This window comes from Cibotium barometz, chromosome 10 (genome assembly GCF_041138505.1).
Source record: "Cibotium barometz isolate CiBa-2024 chromosome 10, ASM4113850v1, whole genome shotgun sequence".
Taxonomy (NCBI): Eukaryota; Viridiplantae; Streptophyta; class Polypodiopsida; order Cyatheales; family Cibotiaceae; genus Cibotium; species Cibotium barometz.
Window position 1 is genome coordinate 29,980,780 of NC_141055.1, and position 13,068 is coordinate 29,993,847.

Sequence of the window (13,068 nt, forward strand, 5' to 3'; positions counted from 1 at the left end):
TTGGTGCTTTTTATTATTATTTAAGATGTCTTCAAGGAGGAGGAATATCATTAATATTCACACAGTGGAGGTGTTTAATAGGAGAGATGATGAAGGTAACTGGATCCTTGATCAGTACAATAAATTAGATTGGATTTTATTGCGACTAAGTACTGGTGGGAGTTTCAAGGTCAAGCTCAAAGATGTAACAGACCCTAACAAACAATGGAAAGGTAGAATAATAGAGTTCAGGAGACGCATCAATGGTATGAGTACAATAACAGAGGCTTTCATTCAGCATGTTTATATGCACAAGAGATTTGAGTGCATCATGACAACTTCAGTGCAAGACATAAGCCTAATAGTAAGTTTATATCTCTGTGCTTTGTGTTCTTATTCTTTGAGTCCATGGTTATTAGATAAAGTTTTAATACAAGCATGTTTGTTGCTTGCAGCTTTATATCCATCTACTTTGCATGAATGGTAGAATATAGAGTGTTTAAGCGGAAACCTAAATGTTTTACATGTAGAGTTAGGAACCTTGATCTATGACAATAAGAGTGTAAGTAAATTGGTATCTCAGAATGTTTACTTTTATGATTCATTATTGTATGCTCACCTTGGTGACCAAATCTACCCCAGGTTTTGCAAGAGTTTAGACCTTGAGGCTGCCATTACTACCTTGGACCCAACCTCCATCTTGTTAGCTGCATTTTGCGATGCAATCAACGACTTTCTCTACTCTATCCTAAAATCCACCTTGAGTTGGATTTCTTTAGAGTTCCTCTTCGGCATGAAGAGTGGATCCAACCACATGAAGGCGGTGAATAGCTCATGTCGGACAACATCTCCACACTATCACTGTACCTCCTATGAAGAGCACATCCCACTCGATCTCATTGGGCGGGATATTGCTTTTGCTATTTACATCTTGAACTCTGATGTTGAAGAGCATGAGGATGATGACATCCATGTTCTCCCAATGGTGGAATACATAGACAGAGAGCCAGAGGAGACTGCTCTAGACCTTGTCATGTTGAGGCCGCAAAGAGGTCTCGCGTGGCACTTGCATCCATCCAGCCTCACGAAACCCAAAGTCACGACCCACCACTAGCTTCATTGAGTGCCATCACCATCATCGAAGGGATGGAGTACCTCCTCATGTAGGATGTGTTGGAGCTCTTGGAGTTGAGAGATACAATATAGTTGTGCGAGATGCCACTGATGAATTCTTGGACTTTGATTTCCAAGAAGCCCTACCACAGGTTGATGAGGTAGGGCGATATGATGAAAGTAGTGTAGATGACATCTCTGCTAGCGTCGTCGTCTCTATAAGTAGATTGAGGATGCAACTTTTCAATATGAGATTTTAGATGAAGAGTTTGAGCGCTTGTAGGAGGAACTTTTTGGACCTCGACCAAAGCATGCGACGCCTGTTCGTCGAGTAAGACGATGGCAGACCCATTTCGGGAGAAGATCTGGAGGCATCCTTGTAGAAGGAGCTCAACGAAATAGAGAAGGTAACTTCCTTTTACCAAATGATTCCAAAATTTGATATATAGGGCCTCTATGGAATGTAGACCCCACAAATGTGATCCCATGCCCATCAGAGGCTTGCTAGGGCATTGTCCAAAGGCTTGCATGAGAAGGTCTAGTTTTTGCAGATCGAGGCCTCCTCACATGAGCCTTCGGTTAGTGCCCTTACAGGACTTTGATGGGCATGAGATCACATGTGTGGGGTCCACATGCCACCCATAGAGGCCCCGTATATCAAATTTGGGGCCATCAAAGGCTTGTAAGGGCATTGTCCGAAGGCTCGCGTGAGAAGGCCTGGTTTTTGCAAATCCACACATCCTCAGGTAAGCATTTAGAGAGTGCCCTTACAAGCCTCCTCTGATGGGCATGGGATCACATGTGTGGGGTCTACATGCCAAAAAGGCCCCCCATATATCAAATTTGGTGCCATTTTATAAAAAAAATCTTCCTCTCCCATGCATTGCATGATCGATGCTAACAATAATTTTTATTGGTGATTGAGTAGGAAATTGTGTATCTTGATGAATTTGCATCGAGGTAGAGTGGAAGTTTTGGGGACCAGGGATGGGTTCAGGACTCTGTGGTAAAGCAGTACATTGGCAAACTTGCCAATGAAGTGATAGTCTTCCGTAGGAGTTTCTCTTCGGGGTATGCAGAGAATGTTTTGAAGCTTAAAGCACTTACAAAGGGTGCTTAATTCAACTTATTCCAACTAATTCAAACTTGGAAAAAGTTATTCTACTTCGACGCTCAAAGTTGCTTTATTTGTTCTTGACTCAAAGCTGGGGTCCCTTACATTCTGTGGTGTCCCGTGGCATTGTTGCGGGGTACATGATCCCAATATCATCAGAGCAAAGCTTGAAGGGTTCCATGTTTTGATTCCAACCCATCAAGGCGGCTTCAAAGTCTAGAGAGCCTAGTAGTAAGAAGCCTAGGATATAGCCATGATGACTATGTAATTTTTTATGCTATGAATGGAAATTTGGGTTGTGGAGTTTTTGGTTTAATACGTGTCTTGTAATGTATTTTATTAGTTGACTCAATAAAATAAATTCAAATTACGCACGTAAACTAAATGAAAATTGTAGCCATTTGAAGACATAAATAAATCAAAAAATTATATGAACTCAAATTAAAAGAGACTTATTTGCAACAACACAAGGTAAGAGCAAAATTTTTATATATTTATCAAGATATACATCAAGCTTTACATAGCTTTTGAGAATTATATTCATGCGAGATATATAAAAAGATAACTAAAGATCTTGGCCCGTAGGATCTCTCCAGTGTCACATGTGTCGCATATGTCCTTTTCAGTGATGGTGACCCTCTTTGCATGGACAACTGCAAACACTGTGTCAATAAAAATATCCACTAGGTATGCCTCCACAGTCTCTTGGAGTGCCTCCAAGGTCTTACTTGTCCACCATAGGTAGTGGGCTTGATGCTACGCAAACCTAGAACCTCTTGTGAGACGATGGAGTTCCAGATCCTGCATGATCTATCACACCACAAGTTGGATAGATGACTTCGGCATGAGCAGCTGGACTATCTTTTGGTATTGCCTAATCTCACAGAGAGCCACAGTGCTGAAAAGATACAGGGGGAGAAGAGAGCTTGAGCTCTTGCAACTGCTTCAAAGAATGCAGTCCAAAATTTCGATGTGAATTTGGGATCTTTGTCACTTACTATCCTCCTGGGTAAACCATGCAATCTGAAGATCTCCTTAAGGAAATCTCTGGCAACATCCACTGCAGAGCATGTTTCTTTCACTGGAATGAGATGGGCAACTTTGGTCAGCCTGTCAACTACCACAAAAATGGAGTTGTAACCTGATTGCCTTGAAGGTAATCCAGTGACAAAGTCCATACTGATGCATTCCCACTTCATCTATCGAATGTCTAGAGGCTGCAGTTTCCCTGGCATCTTGACTCTCTCTGCCTTGACTTTGACTCTGGCACATTAAGCATTTTCGCACATGATCAAGTACATCCTTTTTGAGTCTTGGCTAGAAGAAGCTTGTGAAGAAAAGCTGTGAAGCTTGGAGCACACAGATTTCTATCAGATCTGAGAGCTTGGCCTACCGGGTAAGGTATTCTAAACATCCTTGAGCGAATTGTAGGTGATTCAAGCAAAAACAAAGTAAACTAGGGTTACCCAAAGCAAAGGAAATTTTTGGTTTTTGAAAGCTTTCCATTGAATCTTGGAAGCGATGATGTATGGTGAAATACATGCAAATCTGGCAAAGAAATATGTATGTGACAAGCAAGAATGTGTTGGCAACTCATGTACAAGCCCTACAATGATTTTGGAGCAATTTTGATGCATTTGAATGTGTGAAATTGACTGGTTTTTGAGCTCTCACAAAACAGAGAAAAGAAAGTTAAATTTTGATGCATTTGGAGCAAGTTTTTGGCAAAAATCAGAGCATTGATGGATTGCACACTTGCCTAGGTGTGTTGGGTACTCAATTACATCATCAATTATCAACATAAACACTCCCAAATCCCTCAGGAGCAGGCGGCGCAGGCTGGACAATAGAAACAGAGTATTTTTGATACTATTTGACAGGGGGAGGCCACAATTCAACTTGGGTGCTTGACATATTCCAAAATTAACTTAGCAATTAGTTGCTAAGTACACTTGAGAAGGAGGCTATATGATTGGATTGATCAATTATCATCTATGGAGCTGGAAATGAGCTGATTAAACAGGCTATCTAGCAGAGAAACAGAGTGTGATTAGTCGATCAATTACTCACTGGTCTTAAACAATTGGTCTAATTCCTTTTACATGGAGTTAGTGGACATCATTTCTAAGCTAATGAACGCCTGGTTGCTCAATTTGGACAAGGATTGAAGAAAGTAGAGCAAAATTACTACTGGTTTTTCTCAAAACAGAGAAGGGGGTTTTACAAAATTGATATGTACACATGTTGGATGGTGTTGATATTCAACATTGAGGTTGTTTAGGTGTCAATGCAAGTTATCCATACTTGATTGAACCACTACATTGTAATTTGGAGCCTTGGAAAGTGCATCAAAGTAGGGTATCTTGGACTGCATGAGCCAGTTCATTTTGGATGCATACAGGTTGATTTTCTATATCAAAATTGAAGTTTGTTGACTACTTTGGAATATCTGGAACACTCATTGGAGTGTGGTTGATCTGAGGAAGGCTCGTTTACAGATTTGGAGGTGTGCGGAAGGTGTATGCATTGAGCAAATATGTCAGATAATCCAGTACAAATTGTTGGTGAAAAGCTGGATAGGAAGAACTTCCAGGCATGGAAGTACAGGATCAAAAGTTTTCTAAAGGGAAAAGGTTTTTGGAATCTCATTACAGGTGTTGAGCGAGAGTCGATGGAACTACCCCGACAACCTACACAGCAGGTTATAGCTCATAAGCAATGGTCAGAAAGAGCATTCAAAGTGCTGCATTATCTGTCTATATGTATTTCGGATGCTATGCTCATACACATACATGATGCTGAGAATCCCAAGGATGCATGGGATACATTGGTGAAGTTGTTTGATACAGACACACGAGTGCTCTCAAGTCTCAGTTGCGACAACAGATACATAATGTGAAGCGGAATAGAAGGAGCATCCATGATTATGTACAAGAGATAAAGAAGTTTGTAGATGCATTGGCAACAATCAATGCCCCCATGCCTGATGATAATTTGGTAGACATTACCTTGCGTGGTCTTGGCAAGGAGTATAAATCTTTTAATACATCTATCTCGGTTCGGAGTACAGGTTCACTCTTGCTTGTTGAGGAAATCAAACTCAGTGATTCCTTTCACGATGCATCTACTACCCATGATGATAATGGTAGAAATCAAGCTTTCTATTCACAAAGAGGATTTAGAGGCAGGGGGAGATTCGCATCACGTGGCCGTGGTAATGGTCGTGGATGGCAGGATAGGTCACCACGACAGAATTTTCAGCCTTCATATGGTGCTAGAGGTGGTCGTGGATATACACCTCAGAGAGGCAGAGGTAATCCTCGTGGTAGAGGACGTTGGCAAGGCCAACAAACATTTATGCAAGATGTGGAATGCCATTACTGTGGGAAATTTGGTCATATGGCACGTGATTGTTTCCGCAAACAGAATGATTTGAGAGGGGGTAGAGCACAACATCATGGAAATTATGCACAACATGGTGGTGGAAATTATGCATCAAACAGTAATGAAGGCAGCGCAAATCACTTGTTTGCTACATGAAACATGTTGTGGGATCTATGATGACAAATGCTGAAAATGATGACACTTGGTATATGGACTCTGGAGCATCGAACCATATGACTTGTCATGGTGAATGGTTTGAGCATATGAAGCCTATGGATGTGAAAGGCTATGTGGAGACAGGAGATGATACTCAGCATGCCATTACACATGTTAGAAGTGTACCATTGGTTATGCACAATGGTCAAACAAAATCTATGTCAGATGTATCGTACGTGCCTTCTATCACAAAAAGCTTGGCCTCACTTGGTCAAATGGTGGAACAGGGATTGTAGGTTCGTTTCAATGAGCATGGTTGCTTCGTTGAGGATTTCAAACATGGATGTAGAGTCATTGCTAAAGGCAAGAAAGAAGGCAGGTTGTTTAAGCTGGATGCTGGGATTCCTGAGTTAAAATCAGCCATGTTCTCTAAAAGTTAGAATGTGGTACAGGACGTTGATATGTGGCATAAGAGGATTGGACATGTCAATATACAAAGGTTAAAGAACATGCAGGCAAGAGGCATTGTTAGTGGGCTGCCTAGATTCAAGTATGATGGGAATATGCATGTTTGTGAAGCCTGTCAGTTTGGAAAGCAAGCAAGGTTGTGGTTTCCTAGAGAAGGCAACATGAGTAGCAGGCCACTTGAGATAGTACATAGCGATGTATGGGGTCCTGCACAAAACCCATCCATTAAAGGCAGTTTATATTATGTGACATTCATTGATGATTTCAGTTGAATGACATGGATATACTTTCTCAGAGAAAAGTGAAGTGTTGGAAAAGTTTATGGATTTCAAAGCTTTTGCAGAAAAGCAATATGGTTCTTGGATTAAGTGTTTGAGGATAGATGGAGGTGGTGAATACACCTCAAATGCTTTTGAGCATTTCTTGAGAAATCATGGAATAAGAAGGCAATTGACTTGCAGGTATACACCTCAGCAAAATGGTGTGGCTGTGCTGAGAGAAAGAATAGAGTCATTTGTGAAGTGGCCAGGGCAATGCTCAATGAAAAGAGCATGCTAGATTATTATTGGGCAGAAGCATGTGCTACTGCAGTGTATATACTGAATAAAACACCTACAGTAGCCATACATGGAAGTACGCCACAGATGCGGCTTACAGGTTTTCGGCCATACATTGGACACCTCAAAGTATTTGGTTGCATAGCTTATGTACATGTGTCTGACGAGAGAAGGAGGAAGTTAGATCCTAAGGCACAGAAAAGTGTGTGTTTGTTGGATATGCACAGGATCATAAGGCATACAAATGTTACAATCCACAAACTAGACAAGTGGTTATCTCACGAGATGTGGTGTTTGATGAACTTGCTAGTTGGTACAAAGCATAGGATGAGGGTGTCATTGAGTCACTTGAAGCTGATGTGCATGTGAACTTGCCACAAGCAGGTTCTAGTTCTACTTCTATGTCTGGGCCAGCAGAGGCTAAGAGTAGCACTGTACATCCATGGTCAGGACATTTGAGGCATGAGAGTGTGAGCACTAGGAGTAGTGCTGTGGATAAAGGCAAGAAGAAGGTTGAAATAATTGGAATTAAAGGTTATGAGTCATCAAGTTCAGAGAGTTTGGATGAGGAACTTGGTATACCTGTTTTACGCACACCCTGGTGCTAGGCAGGATAGATATGTGCCACCACATGCTAGAGTGATAGGTGTTCAGAGTGATCCGCATGCATTGCGGAGATCCCAAAGGGTTAGATATCCAGTTGACAGGTTGACATATCGAGATTTTGCTATGCGTTATGCATATATGATGTCTTTGGTGAAGCATGTGGAACCTACATGCTATACAGAAGCTATTGGAAAGCATGTATGTGAGAAAGTAATGGATGTTGAGATGGACGCATCGGTTCATAATGCACATGGGATTTGGTTGCATTACCACAGGACAAAAATGTCATTGGTTGTAAATGGGTTTACAAAGTGAAGTGCAAGTCTGATGGTTCCATTGAACGACATAAAGCAAGATTGGTAGCTAAGGGTTATGCACAAACCCAAGGCTTGGACTATGATGAAACATTTAGTCCAGTGGCAAAGATGGGAACAGTGAGAGCAGTCATTGCTATGGCTACAACTAATGGTTGGGAAATGCATCAAATGGATGTGAAGAATGCATTTCTAAATGGTGATCTACAAGAGGAAGTGTATATGGCACAGCCAGAAGGTTATGTACACCCAAAGTATCCCACTCACGTATGCAGATTGAAGAAAGCTTTATATGGTTTGAAGCAAGCACCTCGTGCTTGGAGTGATAAGATGAGCCGATATCTTATCTGTCTTGGATTTCAAGTTTCTACAGCAGATTCTTCAATCTATGTGAAGAAAACAGATCATGGAATTGTTTTACTTGTCATCTATGTGGATGACTTGATTAGCACAGGTGATCATGGAATTGTTTTACTTGTTATCTATGTGGATGACTTGATTATCACAGGTGATCATGGTACAGATGTGATGCATGTGAAGAAAGCATTGAGTGGGCAATTTGACATGAAAGACTTGGGTGAGTTGAGATACTTTCTTGGAATTGAAGTGATCAAAGACCATGCAGGTACATGGTTAGTGCAACGCCAATATGCATTGGATATGTTGGCAGAATATGGCATGACAAGGTGTAAGCCAATGAGTACACCTTTGGAGCAGAATGTGAAGTTGCGGGCTGATTTTGGTGAGGAGTTGGATGATCCATCTACGTACAGAAAGATGGTTGGTAGTCTCATTTACATGACTATCACACGCCCGGATTTGAGTTATGTTGTGGGGCTAGTATTATGCAAAGCCCCAGAAAACCTCATTTGGATGCAGTGAGACGCATTATGCGATATGTAAAGACCACTACACATTATGGTCTTCTTTATGAGCACGGTAAAGGCTTGGATATACATGGCTACACAGATGCTGACTGGGCAGGTAGCTCATATGACAGGAGGTCTACTAGTGGTTATGCTTTTACACTTAGAAGTGCCGTGGTGAGTTGGAGTAGCAAGAAGCAACCTACAGTTGCTTTATCTAGTACAGAGGCTGAATACAGAGGTGCAGAATATGGTTAAAAAGTCTCTTGGCAGATTTGGGTGAGCCTATTGATGGCAAAGTTGTCATTCATTGTGACAATATGAGCAGTATACAGTTGGCCAAGAATCCAGTATTTCATGCGTGGACCAAACACATAGAGGTCCATTATCACTTTGTCAGAGAGAAGGTGCTGGATGGTACAGTTGATCTACAGTATGTGAAGACTGATGAGCAGGTGGCAGATATCTTTATAGAGCCACTTAGCAAGGAGAAGTTTGAGTACTTCCGTACTATGTTGGGAGTACGTGGGATGAGCTTGAGGGGGAGTGTTGAGAGCCTTGATATCCCAAGCTCATCTACATCTTCATCTATGGCAGTACATCATGAGATTGAGAGGGGCTGTTGAGATTCAAGCTCGATGTCAGTGTGTGCCAGCTATGCTATGTGCTGGCATGTTAGGTAGGAACATGTGTGAGACATAAATGACCGCGTCCAGCTAGTCATAGTGTGTGGACATTAGCTAGGGTTAGATATGTGTGGACACAACTAATAGTGTGTTGTGTGTATTATGGATGATGGCTTTATGCATTGTGTGAGAAGGAAGATGGCTTCCCTCTATGGTTAGGGTTTACAATATATATTAGGGTTTGCTCCTGTGTGTGTGTCTCCCTCTCCCTCTACCTATTTTTCAACAGTTACGAGAGAAGGAACACTTGCTCTTCTTTGCAAAGAGTTGGTGTTTTCTTAGGATTTCCAGAACTTTGCGCACATGATCTTCATGGTCTGCAGTATTCTTTGAGTATACTAAGATATCGTCAAAGAAGACAAGAACAAAATCATCCACTGAGAATATCCAACATAAGACAATTGAATGTTGCCAGGGCCTTAGTTAATCCAAATGGCATGACTGTGAACTCGTAATGCCCATAGCGAGTATTGAATGCTATCTTTAGGATGTCTTGCTCCTTGATTCTGATCTAGTAGTAGTAATCGGATTTGAGATCTATCTTTGTGAACATTTGGGTCCCACTTAACCGATCCAGAAGTTCATCAATCCTAGGAATAGGATACTTATTCTTAATTCTTAATTTATTCAATCCTCTATAGTCAATACAGATAGTCAATACAGAGTCTTAACGTTCCATCTTTCTTCTTTTGAAAGAGAACGAGTGCACCCCAAGGCGAGACACTGGGTCTGACGAATCCCTGCTCTAAAAGTTATCTTAATTGTTCCTTAAGTTCTATGGCTTTAGGGACTGGCATTTTGTATGCACGCTGGGCTACTGTATGAGCTCCGGGGGTTAATTCGATCTCATGATCTACTTCACGAGATGGAGGCATCTGAGTTAGCTCTTCAGGAAATACATCTACATACTCACTTAACCAGTCTGGTTCTTTAGCCTTACATTTTATGTCTACTGGATTCATTTTAAAACGACATACACAGCTTGCCTCTTTCTGAGCCCTTTTAATAATTTGGAAGCCTTGACTAAATGTAGCACTGGGGATCCGAAAATTCTAATTCCTTGAACTTTACTCCTGTGAAGGTCAAGGAAAGGGATGGTTCCTTTGTGATGACAATGAATGTCAGCCTGATTCTTTTGGAGCCAATCCATTCAAAGGATTCCATCATATATTCCCAGGGGGAGGACTCTAAACTGGCACTCTGTTACGCTCCCATCTAGGCTAAATTGAATAAGGTTAGTCTCAAGGTGAGTGAATCTTCTCACTGGCTAATTCCACTTGCATAGGTTTCCTTGATTTTTGATTTAGGACTAATTTACGCAGACATCCTCGAGAAATAAAAGAATGAGTACTGCCTTAATCAATCAAAAGCTTGAATTTCTTACCCTGGTACTTTGCTGGAGTTTGGAGGACTGAGAATTGATGGTTATTCCCCTGATGCTCTATTGCTGCATAGATATGTCCTTTCTCTTCCTCTACTTCCTCAGCCTGGTGCAGTCTGAGATGGAACTCTCTCTCTTTCGTTATTCCAATTCTGGGAGGGAGTTCGGAGACTGCTTTGCATGGAGCGCTGGCACTCTTCTTGGGTTACCCTGATTGTGGCACGGGGGACCCTGGTTGGACTGAAATGAAGGAGTCGGTCTCTGAACTCTGGGACCCTGGCTTCCTTGGCGCACTGAAGGAGATGGGCAATCCTTGAGCCAGTGCCCAAGTCCATGACATCCAAAGCATCTGTTCTTGCTTGGAAGCGCTTCCCTTTGCATTCTGAAGAGAGCCGAAGTTCCTGAGAATGTACTTCGGGGGAAAGGTCTTCCTTCATTTGTGAAGTTTCCCGTCTCCACATTTTGGTTAGGACCTTGGTGTCTCTTTGGAGGCGGAAAGTTGGAAGAACTTCCCAATGTCTGAAATCTCTTGAAGGATGAGGGAGCTGGCTTTGGCAGAACTTTTACGAGCGCTGAAGGCTTTGGCAAAGTCCTTCGCCATTCTGATAGCTTCAGCCATGGAAACTGGCTTGGCATTTTTGACCAGTGTGTCCAAGGGTTTGTTCATTCCCCGAATGAATCTGGCCACCATGAGTTGCTCTTCATCTAGAGGTGGTGAATATTTAAGTAGAAGAGCGAAGGCCTGATGATATTTCTTGATGGTTTTGCTCCCCTGCTTCAGCTCTAAGAATTCGCTCATTTTGGTTTCCAAAAATCCAAGGGGACAAAATCCCTTCCTTAAATAGGTTTTAAGGTCATTCCAAGACTGAGTATTTCTATCCAGACGGTTGGTGTCACAATGGTTCCTCCATGCCACCCTGGCTATTTCCACTATCTTCAGCCTAGCAACAAGAGCCATTTTGCTTCGCTCATTATAGCCGGTGACATCAAAATATTCTTCCATGGCTTCCACCCATTCTCCATAGCCTCGCCAGGTTCTCCCCTTCTCCTTTGCTGGGCTGAGATCTATGAAGAGCCTTGCGAACGTCAGGGTCAAGCGCATCATCTTCAGAGAGAAAGTCTGGCTAACGGCCACGGTTTCCTCGTCTCATGATTCTGCCAAAAATGATATATTATTAAATTTCTATTTTTGATATCGTCCACGAGATCCTCAGACTTAAGAGGTTCGGAAAACAATTTCTTAAACAAGACAAATGATCTTATTGGAGATCTATGACATATGTCCGGTAACATATTTTTGTTTATCACTTTGTCCATAAACAATCACTTATACAACAGGGAATTTTTCTCTAGAAAACATTTCTTTATTTATATAAAAGTTTCAATATGTACATAGAGCAGCTCAGTTCCAGAAATCGAAATCTCCTCGAGAGCAAATAAAATGGCGGTACTGAGCCATAGCCATGCCCTGATATAAACGTTCACTTACTGGCAAGGGAGCTATAGCCATGCCTTGATATAAATGTTCACTTACTGCCAAGGGAGCTATTATCTTCTCCTTAGGAATAAAGCAACTAAGGAGTCTATAGATTTGGCATGAGAGTCTTAAATTCGGAGGCGTTGAATGATATAGAATGACACTATGTACCACTTTCAACTTTATCATAATCATGGCGGCCAATGAGAGGTTTGCCTCAGCATTGCACGCTGGTCGTAAGAGGCGTGGACATACTGCCCTGCAAACCACTTATGCTGTCATCTCTCCGCTGGGTCAGGAAAATATAAATCCTTGAAATGGCATGCAAGTTTGACTCGGCTTGTTCGAGTTGCAGTGGAAGAGATGGGATGCTCAAAGCTGAACGCAGTCATGTCTCGTGACTAGGTGAGGTCAGGAATACGAGATAAGTACGGAACTTCCATCTATAAAACAATCTCTTTGATTAAAAATTCTTTACTAATGAGACTTACGGAATGCAAATATATTATAAAAAATGTTTTTTTTGAGATTTTGTTATCAATTTCTAATAAGAATTCATTTATCCTTATTAGCTTTCAACAAAGCTCTGATACCAGCTGCTGCTGGAGGTCCCCCGCCCGCTCCGGGGCTCCTGCCGGCGGCGGCGGAAGCGGTGTCGGCCTCCCACGTGGGGTGGGGTCCACACACTTGAGGCCTCACCCACGGATATCCGGGATGAGAGGCTAGCCTCCTGGGCGGCCCCTCCGAGACCGGGCTCGGAAGACTCCCCTTGCTCCAAAGGCAGCACGGGCAATTCCGCCAATTGGGAAAAATCTTCTAACGGGGAAATTACTCTAACGAGTCAAGTCTTAACTAGATAAATTGATCTGACCAAACCTGAAGTCACATGGTCAGATCAAGAAAAGACTTGCACTTGGTCCATGGAATCACCGCTTTTTTCCTCATTTATGAGGCACAGCCGATGATC